A 14,007-nucleotide genomic window follows, 5' to 3' on the forward strand; every position below is an offset into this window, starting at 1 on the left:
AACCTTCACCTCTGTCATAATATGACTATCTAAAAACACGCCTCAATAAAAGTCATAACTCTATTTTCACAAATTTCTATTCTAAGAAAATTCTTCTCCAAATGACACTTGGCAGAATTTCACACCTCTAGTTTTACGATTATTGTCAGACGTCTGTGTAATCTTAATCAAGGTCTTTACCAGTTATGAGACGTTTACATGAATAATCCACTAGGCTTCGAGACAAAATGGAATATTAAACATGGTTTGTAAACTTTAAAAATCCCTAGGACTTAGTTTGATGGATTCACTAAGGCTAGTAAATATCATGGTATTCACAAGACAAGCTGATCCTACATATGTATCGCTTGTAATATTTGTATATCTTTGTAGTAAATGGATTTAACGCTGTTAATGTTTACACGCACTCATATAATCAGGTCGTTATTGACTGTCCGTTCAAGATCGCACGGCTCAGAAAAAGTAGAATTAATTTATATTTTATAATCCAATAATACCGATCTTAACTTAAGTTCGGCCGATTTTGATCGGACTGCCACAAACATGTGACTACGTGAATGTGACAGCTCATCAACTATAGTCAATCCATGTCCCTCTTTGTAAAGAACAATTTGGATGTAGATTGGAGAAAAGATCTCTCCCCCATATGTAAGTAATTGTTTGATCGAACTAGGTAAACAAATATCAGTGTAGTGTGCCTCTACTTTCTACTCGCTTTATCTTTGCTAGATTTCATATTGTTTCTCGAAAATGTTTTGGTTATTTGTTGACACTAATACTTGCTCTACAAATATAAATTAATTGATGTGATTTTGAGTCAACGAGTTCACAACACATCGTGCCAATTTAGTCAACAAAATAAATAAATGCACATACGTGTTTACTTTTTTTTGGGGACTAATTTGGTCCGATGGAAATTGCGAGGGACCAAATTGGATCTTCACCTCTTTCTTGTTTCAATGATATTAATTTATGGCAACCTCGTTATCCTTATTACTCACATTTCCCTATTCTTTAGACACCAGAACATGTTCACTCTGGGATTCTACACCTCTAAGTATTTCCACAAACATGTCTAAATCTGTTTTTCTGGGGTCATTATCACAGTAGAAGGGAATGGCAATCTTGTGATACTAGATACACACAAAAAGGTTGTTTGATCCATATATGTTTCTTTCTCAAATGTAACATCCAACATCCTAGTAATACAGCAATTCACACATCCTAGCGATCCATATAACGTACTCTCTAAAAATGTGTTTTTATATGTATATAAGTTGAGATACTTAGTGCAGAATCATTGACAACAAACCTGCTTGCGTACGCGTTGGGCAAAATATCTTTGCTAGTAGAAATTGAAAAATTCATCGAATAACAACGATTTTATCGATGAAACTCAAAAGAAAGTTGTATCATAGAGATTGAATACAAACATTTACAAGGCTGCAGAATTAAAATATTTCATAGACACAGTTTCACTAAGTTTCGAGAGCTTGGTTCTCTCCCATTCAAATAACCACTCATATTTTATATTTTTTAACATGCAGTTTTTTATTGGAAGAAATCTAAGGATGTATTTTGTTGTTCTAGATAAAGCAACAACGCATCGGTTGATAAATATTGTTGTAGCAACGATAGTTAGATGCCGCTGTAAAGAGTGAACAACATTTTTCATCTGTCGGTAAAAAATATATTTTCAGGCTGGGAGATCAATCTTTTAAGTGAGAATAGCAACTTTCGAGTTTGTATTTCCAGCAAATTACAACAAATTTTAATGAATGTTTTTAAGATTACTTATTAATAAATTCAACAAACTTTAATGATCTAATGGGTTGAGAGTGTAATATTTGAATTAAATTCATCTTTATTTTCCCTCTTAATTTTATAGGAATATACTAGTAGGTTCCAAGTAGAATGAAACCAAGAGTCCAATAGAAAATTTTAATGTGCTTATATAAATCATAATACAATGTTCAAGTTAATACAACTCAATCATAATACAACTCCAAATCAATTCAAGTTCAATATCTGCAAAAGAAAATCCCAATTAATTTAGCATGATTCTAATAAACAATAAAATAAATTATTTTTTTATGAAAAATATTTTCGAAGATCCCATATATAAGATACATCTTTTGAAATAATATTTTATTGTTATGAAATTAAACTTCAATTTATAAATGTATCATATATAATATCCCATATATGTAGGACACGTCTTCAATAGATAGTTGAAGTTTCAAATTCGTAAGAAAATAACTGAACCATACATCAATTTGGCCAAACATTTTCCACTAAAAAGAGAAAAAAGAATGGATACATGATTATTAAAAATAAATAAATAAACATACAAATAAATACAGCAAATCTTTCAATCAGAGCGTTACACGTCTATATCTTCAATCATGCTGTCAAAATCTTTCTGGACACTGTAATCCAGAAAAACTTGCATAAATTGCATCCATGCTGGCAGTTTATCCTCTGCACACCATATTTGATATAGTAAGAAAAAATGCAAAAGGAATAAAATTAAGATATTCATTCAAATCAATTACCACTACTTGTTGGTTTTGTTGGTTCTGCATCAGATTGCAATTGGTAATTCAATTCAAATTCAGGAATGTGAGCTATCTTATGCCAATCTTCACCTTTTCCTCTCTTGCATCTCTTCTCCAACTTAGGGCAACGTGCAATACTTATGCTTTGCAAGTTCTGGAGTCGCTGAAAGCTGTCTGGTAGTGATTTTAACTTTGGAAACCGATAGATGCCTAATACTTGAAGAGAAGTCATGGCACCCAAACAGTCTGGCAGGGATGTTTGCCAAGGAAAATCATACAGAGACAAATTTTGCAGTGAGGGGATGCCTTCTATGCCATCTAGTATGTTTTCATTACATCCCCAGAGTAGCAGTCGACGGAGGGAAATTAGATTGTTCATGTCATGTGGAAAAACTAACTGTGGACAGAAAATGATTTGAAGTGTCTCAAGACAAGTTAGGTGTCTCATTCCATCAGACAGGGATTTAAATCTAGCGCATGCATCAACAGACAAAGTTCGAAGAGAACTCAATCCTTGCAAAGTGCTCTGATAATGACTCCATTTCATCACAATGTTTAATTGTAAGAGATTCTAAAGCACTAAGTCTACTGAGTTCAACAGGTAATTCTCTGAGTTTGGCAAATTTCGATATAGAAAGTGACTTAAGATTGTTACCAGAAATTCCTCGTGAAGTGGAAGCTACATCTTCACTGCAATTGTTGTAACAAAAGGACTTCAATAATTCTTCATTTCCTCCACTAACAGAGAGTGACTCCATAGATGGAAGGGACTGCAATGCAAGTTTAGGGACATCTGTTATATCTAACTTCAAAAGTTGTGGTAGCATCTCCGCTCCTTCGACTTCCATCACCCTCTCTAAATTTGGTAAGTTGCACAAAGTCAACTTTTTCAATGACGTAAAAGCCTTCTCAGTCGCAGGTTCATATAAGTCATCATCAATGTACTTTACGTCTTTCATTCCAGATACATAAAGATAAGTTAAACATGGTAATTTACCAAATGGAGGAAGGTGCCTGCAGTTTTTACAGTCATAGAGAATAATATGAACTAAACCTTTTAGAATAGCAGTATTTCTCATCCAAGGAGGAAATTGTGTTCCCATATAACACTGCACCCCAAAACACTTAAGACCTGAATGAGGTTCAAGAGCTTCTAGTACTCGCTCGGCATCAACACCACCAACTTGTGAATTAGGATAATCACCCCATGACAAATATAAGCGATTTAAGTCCTTCTTGCCAATCAAATTAGCTTTTCTTGCATCCTCTTCATTCAACACTTTCTGAAGGCCTTTGATGTGTAGCTTGCCTCCTAATTTTAAGTTGTGTAGCTCTGCTAAACCAAACCCATTTTTTGAACCAACAATGAAAGTAGTCAATGTTTTCAGACAAGTTAACTCCCCAACTCTAAAAGGAGTTGATGTCAATCTCCGGCAAGCAATAATAACAAGATGTCTAAGGTCATGCAATTGTGTCAATTGTTTCGGAAAACTAGAAAGATAATCACAACCTTCAAGTTTAAGTGTTTGCAATTTCTACAGTCTACAAACAGACGCGGGCAAGGTTCTTATATCACTCTTGTAAAGTTCCAAGTACCGCAAATGCATTAAATTCTTCAATGCAGAGAGATGACAAGACCTTGTACGTAAAGCTCGGAGAGGAGTGACAGATGGCAACACATATGAACCCATGAAGGGTGATGATTTAAAGTCAAGAAAGGTTCGCAATGATTCAATTTTTGTTAAGGGATTCAAATTTACTTTTGAAGCGAAATAACTTATATGGTGAATTCTAATTGACAAATTAGTCAAGCCTGAAGCCTCAGAAGCCACACATTCTTCTTCTATAACAGATTGAGCTAAATCATGGACTAAATCATGCATTTTGAATGTAATGTTACCTACAAAATCTGATTTAACTTCTTGAAAAAATGACCTTTGGTATAATTCATTCCATACCTCATTGCCAACATGCTCCATCTGTAAGTTTCCTCTAGATGTAACAAGTCCATTAGCCATCCAAAGTTGAATGAGATTTTCCTTCACCATTTCAAAATCCTTAGGAAAAACAGCACAAAAAGTAAAACATGGCCTCAAGGACAATTTCAAATTAAAGTAGCTCAGTCTCAAAGCAGACATGATAGGATTATCCTCAGATAAATTCCAAAGCTCACTTTCCTTGACAGAAAGCCATTGATGTTCCTCACTTTTAAAGCACAAAAGGCTTCCCAATACTTTGGCAGCAAGAGGTGAACCCACACATTTTCTGACTATCTCCTTCCCTATTGCTGCAAGTTCTGCATGATCTTCCCCATCAGGTCCAAAAGCATGTTGTTTAAATAATGACCAAATGTCGTCATCATATAAACCTACCATGTCGTGTTCCCATGATAGATGCAACAATCTCATGTCGTGTTGTGACTAAAATAGATGAACCTTTCATTGTATTTCCACTCTTCAAATAATGCTTCAACTTTTCCCATTTTACTTGTTCTTGGTTCCACACGTCATCCAGTACAAGTAAATACTTTTTGCTTTGCAAAACTTCTTGAACTTTTTTTTGCATTAATTCTAAAGTCAAGAGATTATGATTTTGTCCAGTGGCAGATTCTATGATAGAGTGTAGGATTTTCATGATGCTGAAATCATCTGAAACACAAACCCATATTTTCAAATCAAAATGGGTGGTTACGCTTTCATCGTTGTAGACTAATTGAGCAAGTGTTGTTTTTCCATATCCACCTAGGCCAACAATGGAATAGACGGAGAGATCTTCACTGTTGTTAGCATGCCTCAGAAGATACTCAACAATTTGTTCTTTATCTTTGTCTCTTCCATATACTTCGGATTCAGTGATGACAGAGGTAGTTTGGCGCCACTCTTCATGATCTGGTTGGCGCTCCATGACCCCCACATGTAATCCGAACTTCATCCTTTCTTCAGCAATATCATCGATCTTTTTAGCAATCTCCTTCATCCTCTTTCCAATGTTGCGACGCGCCCAAATCTTCATAGGATTGAAACTAGTGATCCGCTTTTTGTCGCCATGTGCTTTTAAGGTTATTGAACATTCGTCCAATATATCATCAAGTACATAAGCAGCATCACCAAGTTTCTGCAGCCAGTCTTTCACAGCATGGCTTGTAATTTGCTTCTCTTCAGCATCTTTGAGGACAGCACGAATTGCAGTGAGATTTCCACGTAGCTTCTGGGTCAATTCTCCAACACCCAAATAGGTTGAAAGCTCCTCTCCAACAAATGATCCGAGGGTTTCAATCACGATTTCAAGTAAAGCGTCAGCCATTTTGAAGGTAAGAGAACAAAATGAATCACAGTTGTTTGGATTGGAGATGCTTTGTTCTAGGAAGATGAAATATGCGTTGTTATTTGTTTTCAAAGATTATCTATTAAATCAGTGGATGTAGTTCTTCTGCAACTTGTCAATATTGGCTGCTATAGAAAAAAAAATAATTAGTACATGACAGTGACGAAAACTACATGACTGTGGGAAAAAAACAAAATTGGAAAACTTATCATATGAAACAACATCATGTCCATTCATTTGCTCACTGCCTAGAAAAATTGTTCTCTTTCCAAATGCCAGCAATTTGTCAAGGTATGGCTTAATTATTGATAACTGATAATAATTGTTAAATGGACCAGAATCATATTCTAAAAGCTAGCATAATAAAAGGTGAGAGTGCTCAAACACATTTATACATATATTCATATGCATGAGAATGCCGGTAATGTTGGAATCCAAACAACTTCAATATTAATATATAAAATGGATAAACAATGGTCCGTGAGTGAATATCGCTATGTGTTGTAATTGCAAACTCATCAACAAATTGTTTGAATTTTAAGAGCATAGCCATAGACCATAATTTTTTTTATAGCAAATCTACCTAATAAGGTTAAAATTACAACCCAAATGTCACTTTTATTAATCATTTTAGTCCACAAATATGTTTTTCCAGTGGTCAATTTAGTCCAAAAATTACTAAAAAAAACAATAGAAATATGTATGGAATCTAGATATATTTAAAGAAATAGACAGGTTTCACATTATACGACCAAAATGGTTCTCTACTCTATATATAATTGGGAAACATATTGGCTCATACGAACAATCCACACCATTGAAACCTATTTTTAATATTTAAAATTTCCAAAATTTTGTTCTTGGGTGGCCTAGATTTCACCAGAGAGAATCCAGTCACAAATAATAGTAATACTAATTATTTATATATTTCAAGTTGGCAAGTGTACCTACTAATTATCGACGGCTGATTTTTCTATAGCCATAAATTTTACTATATACTGTATATAAGTCTATCACAAAACACTTTCATTGATTGTGTTGTGTGGCTGTAATCTTTTCAACAAGTTATCACAAAAAATAGGATCAGCTTTTCTTTTTGAAAGGATGTGTAGGACCAGAATGATAATAATGCAAGTTACACACTCATTTGAAAGAATGAATAATTTACTATTTCAAGCAATTGAGTGTTTCGTCTTATCTAAAAGTATCTTTTATGCCAGGTTAGGATGAATCCATATAATTCAGTTTTAACTGCAAGTAAATTTTAACACATGACATTCATAAAACTTCAATTTCCTCTTTAGTCTATAAAGATCTTAAATTCCTATCAAGAGTTTTATAAAACTCTTTACTTAGCTTAACACTAAAAAACAAACCATCTTATGCATTGGATCTTCTTGGCTTAACAATTTACTGTTGAACTGTTATATTATCCATTCACATCTGTTCCTGCAATTTCTCCTGTTGGTTACCTAAATTTCATATGCAGTTTCTCTTAGCGGTGAACTTGTGTGAACTGGATTATAAGTACTATGTTTATCGTTAGAGTTTAATTCAAACATAGAGATTAATGTTGAACTGTTATATAATGTTGAATTTTTATGCATTGTGCGTAGTACTTGGGCAATACTCCACTGAAAATACATATAACAAAATAACCAATAAACTGACAGTATTTTGACATAATGTTTGGATGTGATTAGAGAAAAAAGGAAAACCAAAAGCTATAGAAAAAATATAACCAAAAATGAGTGAAAATGTTTCTCGTACATTTCTTTGCCTGTGTGAAGATTGCAAAGAAAAACTAAACGAGGTTTAGGCGAGAAATTGATGCGGTAGAAAAATTATATGTCTAGTTTCTATACCAATTCGGAGAAATTTCATAGCTCTAGTTTCAAGCTCTCTTAAAACAAACATATCGTAAATGGAGTGTATAATAAACTAGACAAAAAAGAAGAGAGAAATAGAATGTTGATAATGAGTATGAGAAGTAAATGCAACATTAATTAAGCACAAACTCCCCCAAGCTTTTGAGAATAGGACATGTCTTCACGCCTGCCACCTGAAGGAGCGGCAGTGCAATCCAACCGACACTTCTTAACCTGTAGAATTACGAGAACATTCTGGTATCATAAGACAAACAAAGCACTTAAGTTAAAAGACAAATCAGTTAAGGCAAATGTTAACTTGTGCCCTCAAGGGCACATGTTAAGGAATTAATTATGGAAACATACGTATGAGAAATTGTGCATTCAACTTATTAAAAGTCAACATGTTATGATTTCCAATGCAAAGTTTCTCTTTTTGGATTGCTTAACATGTGCCCTTAGGGCACAGGTTAACGTGACCCATCAGTTAAAAGGCAAAATTTGACTTTACAAAGATATTCAACTTTTGAATCATTAAATAGCAAGATCAAGATATTCATATGTCTTACCAAAAGAAGACATTTAATCATTAAATGATTGGCAAATTGAAGAAAGAATCATCTTATCATGGGCCTTAATGAAGATTTTCAAACCATTAAGCAAAAGAATCAAGCCCATTAAAGCAAAATATCTCATAAAGGCTTTAAGAACATGTGAATTAAGTGTGAAATCATCAAAATGACATAAGAATGTCACTTCTTACCATTGTTATCAAAAACGCGACTTAAGTCCCAAAATCCTGGTTTTTGCGACTTTGCGTAGCTTCAACGACTCAAATCCATAGCAAAGTCCCAAAAACAGGCAAAATCTCATCAAAGTCGCACAAAATCGTGAAATCCATTCAAAATCGCAGGATTTTGATGGATTTTGAAGGATTTTGTTCATTTTTTTTATAAGGGTCAATTTTTGACCCGGTTCGTAAATTAACCTGATTTGAATCCATGAACCGTTCTATAAATACCCAAAAGGCAATTTTTTTTCATTCTTTCACTTCCCCCCACATTTATGTATATGTATTTTGTGGACTTTGAACTTTAGTCATTTATGACTATATGCAATATATAACATATATTTAACATTATTTTTGTTTTGGTAGAATCCTCGATTTTGATTGCGATTTTACGAGTCCCGACTTTGCTATCCTATATCGATTCTACAAAAGTCCTTGAGTAAAATCCTTCGATTTTGATTGCGATTTTACGAGTCCCGATTTTTCTACACTTTTTCGACTTGCAGTAAAGTCCCGATTTTGATAACCTTGCTTCTTACAACTATTAACAGCTCATTACAGCTGCATACCTCTCACGCATAAAGCAGATTGGACGTCCAGAACGTTCTCGATGTACAGATTAACATTCTGGTCGTATTGAAGAAGAAAAGGGAAATCAATTGAAGCTTTGGACAACAGTAAAAAAACGTGTCCAACAACTCTATTTTCACTCTTGATCACCAAGACACTCCACATCTATAAATACATGAAGACTTGAATAATCAAAGAGTTTTGAAAGAAAGCATTCTCTTAAGTGAAAATCATCACTACATACAAAGCTCTTCACAAAGAAGCAAATTCCAAGGTCTCATTATATCTCTTGGATCTACTCTTTCGAATTTGCTCTTTAAATCTCAAAAAAGTGTTGAGAAATTTATTTGATCCAAACCAAATCTCATCATACAAAGGGTGTTGCAATAATTTGAGAAAGAATTGTAACAATATTTCTTGTGCGAAAACAAAGAATTGTAGAAGCTTACTGAGGTTGATAATACAGGGTGTAACAGACTGATTTCATGTGATCAAGATCTTATAGTGCTAGTCAGTAGTTTCTGTTAGCAGACTACTATAATGGATAATCTCATACGAGGTGTGGGGACTGGAAGCAGCCGGGTTTGGTGAACTAGGATAATTCTCCGGTGTTATTCTTCTTCCCTTTCTCTTTATTTAAAAGCTACACATCTACACACACTATCACACTTATATTAATATTAACCTTCAAAATATTCTCGTACTAATTAATCACAACTAAATTAATCTAGAATTCTCTTGTTCCTGATTAATCAATAATATTGTTGAATTATTTTATTCAATATTAACTGCCTCCAGAACATTCTGGTCCAAGATAAAACAACTACATAAATATTTTAATAAAGTTTAAATCATGCTTATAATATTGTTTTATCATTTTGTCTTATATTAAACATTCTCCATAACATTTTGGTCCATGTTAAAATAACTTTACATTATAACTTAATATCATTTTTCTCATTCTACTTATAATCATTGTCCAAAACACTCTGGTCCTATTTAAATGAATTGATATATAGTCCCTTTTACAATAATATCCAGTCGGAATTAAGAATGATCTTAACGTATATAAATATTCTTTCAATATTTTTTAATTGAGGAGAAATAAAAAAGTTGAAATGGTGGTATCACCATACTTGAGTGGACATAGTGCCATATTGATATTTTGGATTAATTAAAGTTAGAATGGTGGTAACACCATATTTGAGTGGTCTCAACACCATAATAGAGTGGTTTCAGTATTAAAGAGTGTTCTTAGTACCATATTTGGGAGTGTAAATCTTGAACAGTTTTCTACAGTGCAGTAGTTAACCGTACAGTTGCAGCTGTGCTTGTTTTGTCCTGGAGGCGGCGTGGTTGATAGTCTGTCATGCACAGCTTTGGGCAGTGCCACGAAATGTCTTAAAGAGAGCGACTTGGTTGTAACTCAACCTAGTAATTAACAACTTCGGTAGATATTCTTTTTCTAAAAAGAATTTGGAAATCCAAATACAACAGTTTGGAAATCGAGAAACAACAATAATCTTAATAAAAGTTGCCAAGTAATTTTGGATTTAAAATTAGTACATATTTATTCACCAAAATGGAAGTGTTGAACATTTATGTAGTGTCATCACCAGGATTTTGCTTTAATGATGGATCTACTGATTGGGGTCTGGGTATCATAGGAACCATCATTGTCATCCCTAATGTTATCCTCAGCCTGCGCCGAACCATCAATGTCATCCCCAATGCAATCCTCAGCCTATGTCTCATCAACGAATGCCTCATCCCAAAATTCGTATTGACATTCCTCATCCCTCATCCCGTGTCTTGTGCTCCAGATGTATCTCATAAGTGCTATTGATGTTGGTCTTCCTTCGATCAAATTTGTTGGGTGACTTGAGTGACTGTTGGTGCTTCCGTGCATGCTTCCCACACTTGACACTCTTAGTTCATCAGATGTTGATCGTTTCCTTATTCCTATCTGCAAAAGTTTACAACTTGAAATATTAGTAATGATGGTAAATTTCCTAAAACGAAAGTGTGTAGTACGATACCTGAGTAACCAGAGCATACAAGGGTAGTGAAACGTAGCTGCAGATGAATATCATGCCAAACCTCCAAAACATTCATCAAATTCAGTTCAAAATTCTAGTATAGATTTTGAAATGCATATTGCAGCATGCGATTTTATTGAAAAAAGAGAATTTGAGATCAAACATACCCTAAAACTATTTTGAATATTGAAGGCTTAATACCAACATTCAAACAAGTAATCCGACCAAATGAACTCTGCAAATTAAGATATCATAATTAATTATTAGCCATTTACCATACTACAAAATAAATTAAAAATATCTAAGGTGTAAAGATGGTCATTTACCCATAGCCATATGCAATAAGCTATTTGAAAGCACTCTGCAAGATTAGAGACTATTGGTTAGTTACAAATATAATTTTTTTTTTGGTACAGGTTAGTTACAAATATTAACAACTCCAAAATCGAAAACGCCTCAAAATAATTAGCTCTCGTAAATGCAAAGATTGAAAATTGGAAATTTTCCGTACTATGTAGCACTAACAACAGTAACCCATATGGTTACATTCAATTATTATAGTTTTTAGAAATTTATTATTGATGTGAATATATGAAGTGTCAGTTATGTGTTTTATCCTATCATCATCATCATCATCATTTATAATTATAAGGTCTCTAATAATTTTTTCCCTCCAAATCCTCCTATTTCCCTCCAAAAGCTCATATTAATTCTATTGATTGTTTCCCTCCAAAACCTCCTATTAATTAATTAATTTAATTAAAAAATAAAAATGAAAATAATCTCACTCTTCCTATTTTTAATTAATTAAATCAAATAGGAATAAAAACAAATAACCTCACCTCAACCCCACCCTACGTTGATAAAAAGAGCAAGATCTTCATTTGAATTCCATAAGTATAGGAACAACACCATGATTGACTTATTAATTCTATTAATTAAAATAAAATAAAATAAAAAATGAAAACTTTCACCTCCTCAGTTAACCCACGTTAATTACTTTCCATAGGGATAGGAACAATGATAATTTTTGTACCAAAAAAATAATGAACAATCATAATTCACTCAAAAACTTCATCCCACTACCATATTCAACAGAGACATGCTATATACCGTGAATCAATATTCACAAATATATCACGAACCGCTTCTTACACTGTCATTCTTAACCGTTTGCGCCTTTTCTTGTTGCCCACTAAATCAAGCATTGCTTATTTTACACACCTCAATTCAAAACTTGTTTTCCATTTACTCTGTTTTGCACCCACACCCACCATACATTAATCAACACAGTTAAATGAAGGTAAATGAAGGTAAATGATGTTTTCCATTTACTCTGTTTTGCACCCACACCCACCATACATTAATCAACACTGTTAAATGAAGGTAAATGATAACAGGAAGGTAAATGATAAGAAAGAAAGGTAAATGATAACAGGAAGGTAAATGATAAGAAAGAATAACAGGAAGGTAAATGATAAGCAAGAAATAAGAAAGAAGAAAGGAAGGGAGACAGGAGACCTTCCACATCGAGGTTAGGAAGGTAAATGATAAGAAAGAAAGGTAAATGATAACAGGAAGGTAAATGATAAGAAAGAATAACAGGAAGGTAAATGATAAGAAAGAAATAAGAAAGAAGAATGATAAGAAAGAAAGGTAAATTATAACAGGAAGGTAAATGATAAGAAAGAATAACAGGAAGGTAAATGATAAGCAAGAAATAAGAAAGAAGAAAGGAAGGGAAAGAAGAAAGGAAGGGAGACAGGAGACCTTCCACATCGAGGTTAGGAAGGTAAATGATAAGAAAGAAAGGTAAATGATAACAGGAAGGTAAATGATAAGAAAGAATAACAGGAAGGTAAATGATAAGAAAGAAATAAGAAATAAATGATAAGAAAGAAATAAGAAAATAAATGATAAGAAAGAAATAAGAAAGAAGAAAGGAAGGGAGACAGGAGACCTTCCACATCGAGGTTAGAATCGAGGTTAGAACAACCACACAAGAGAGAGACGCCACACTCTTACCCAAAACCTTAAGGCAATGGGTTTATGGGTCCTCTTACTTATAAGGTGTTCAACCTTTACTTTTATATCCGATGTGGGACATATAACTCACACTTAAACACAACACTCCCCCTCAAGTATGAGTCCAAACACTCCCCCTCAAGTGTGAGTCCATCTATTCATCATGCTCCCCCGTCAAGCGGAATCTCTTACTTGCTTGTATCGCCGTTGCTGGTTTCTCCGCTTCTCCGCAACACTCCCCCTCAAGTGTGAGTCCATCTATTCATCATGCTCCCCCGTCAAGCATGCTGGTTTCTCCGCTTCTCCGCAACACTCCCCCTCAAGTGTGAGTCCATCTATTCATCATGCTCCCCCGTCAAGCGGAAGCTCTTACTTGCTTGTATCGCCGTTGCTGGTTTATTTGCAACAGACCGGCTGCCTCGGTCGTATCCTTCGACGAACGGGGCTCTGATACCATTGTTGGGTCATGGGGGGAGCCAGGGGGACCTTCCACATCGAGGTGAGAACAACCACACAAGAGAGAGCCACACTCTTACCCAAAACCTTAAGTCAATGGGTTTATGGGTCCTTTTACTTATATGGTGTTCAACCTTTACTTTTTTATCCGATGTGGGACATATAACTCACACTTGCGCACAACAGTACTCAAAATCAATCTAATGAATGAATTATAGGTAAAGGAAGGGAATTAATTTGGGTCGAATGCATAACATGTTATTTTTCTTATCATCTAAATATTATTTTTTTAAACTAGACTAGAGAACAAATGTGATTAAGAGAAGAGGAGAGAGATAAAAAAAATGGTGTTTTCTCAATGAATAGAGGGAAAGGAA

The 14,007-nt window shown here is 34.2% G+C and overlaps 1 long non-coding RNA gene and 1 pseudogene across 2 annotated transcripts; both read right to left on the bottom strand.

Moving 5' to 3' along the window:
• Positions 1 to 2,146: 2,146 nt before the first annotated feature.
• Positions 2,147 to 5,966, bottom strand: LOC146914992 (disease resistance protein RGA2-like; annotated as a pseudogene). Its single transcript, XR_015014452.1, has 2 exons — positions 2,556 to 5,966; positions 2,147 to 2,481 (listed from the first exon to the last, which is right to left on the bottom strand). The product of XR_015014452.1 is annotated as a disease resistance protein RGA2-like (transcript).
• Positions 5,967 to 10,615: 4,649 nt separating this feature from the next.
• Positions 10,616 to 11,368, bottom strand: LOC146914993 (uncharacterized). The gene is made up of 2 exons (XR_015014458.1): positions 11,150 to 11,368; positions 10,616 to 11,076 (listed from the first exon to the last, which is right to left on the bottom strand). It is a non-coding gene; the product is annotated as an uncharacterized LOC146914993 (long non-coding RNA).
• Between the last annotated feature and the right edge of the window lie 2,639 nt (positions 11,369 to 14,007).

Source organism: Medicago sativa, chromosome 6, assembly GCF_051527215.1.
Source record: "Medicago sativa cultivar Bolivia chromosome 6, Bolivia_mono, whole genome shotgun sequence".
Lineage (NCBI taxonomy): Eukaryota > Viridiplantae > Streptophyta > Magnoliopsida > Fabales > Fabaceae > Medicago > Medicago sativa.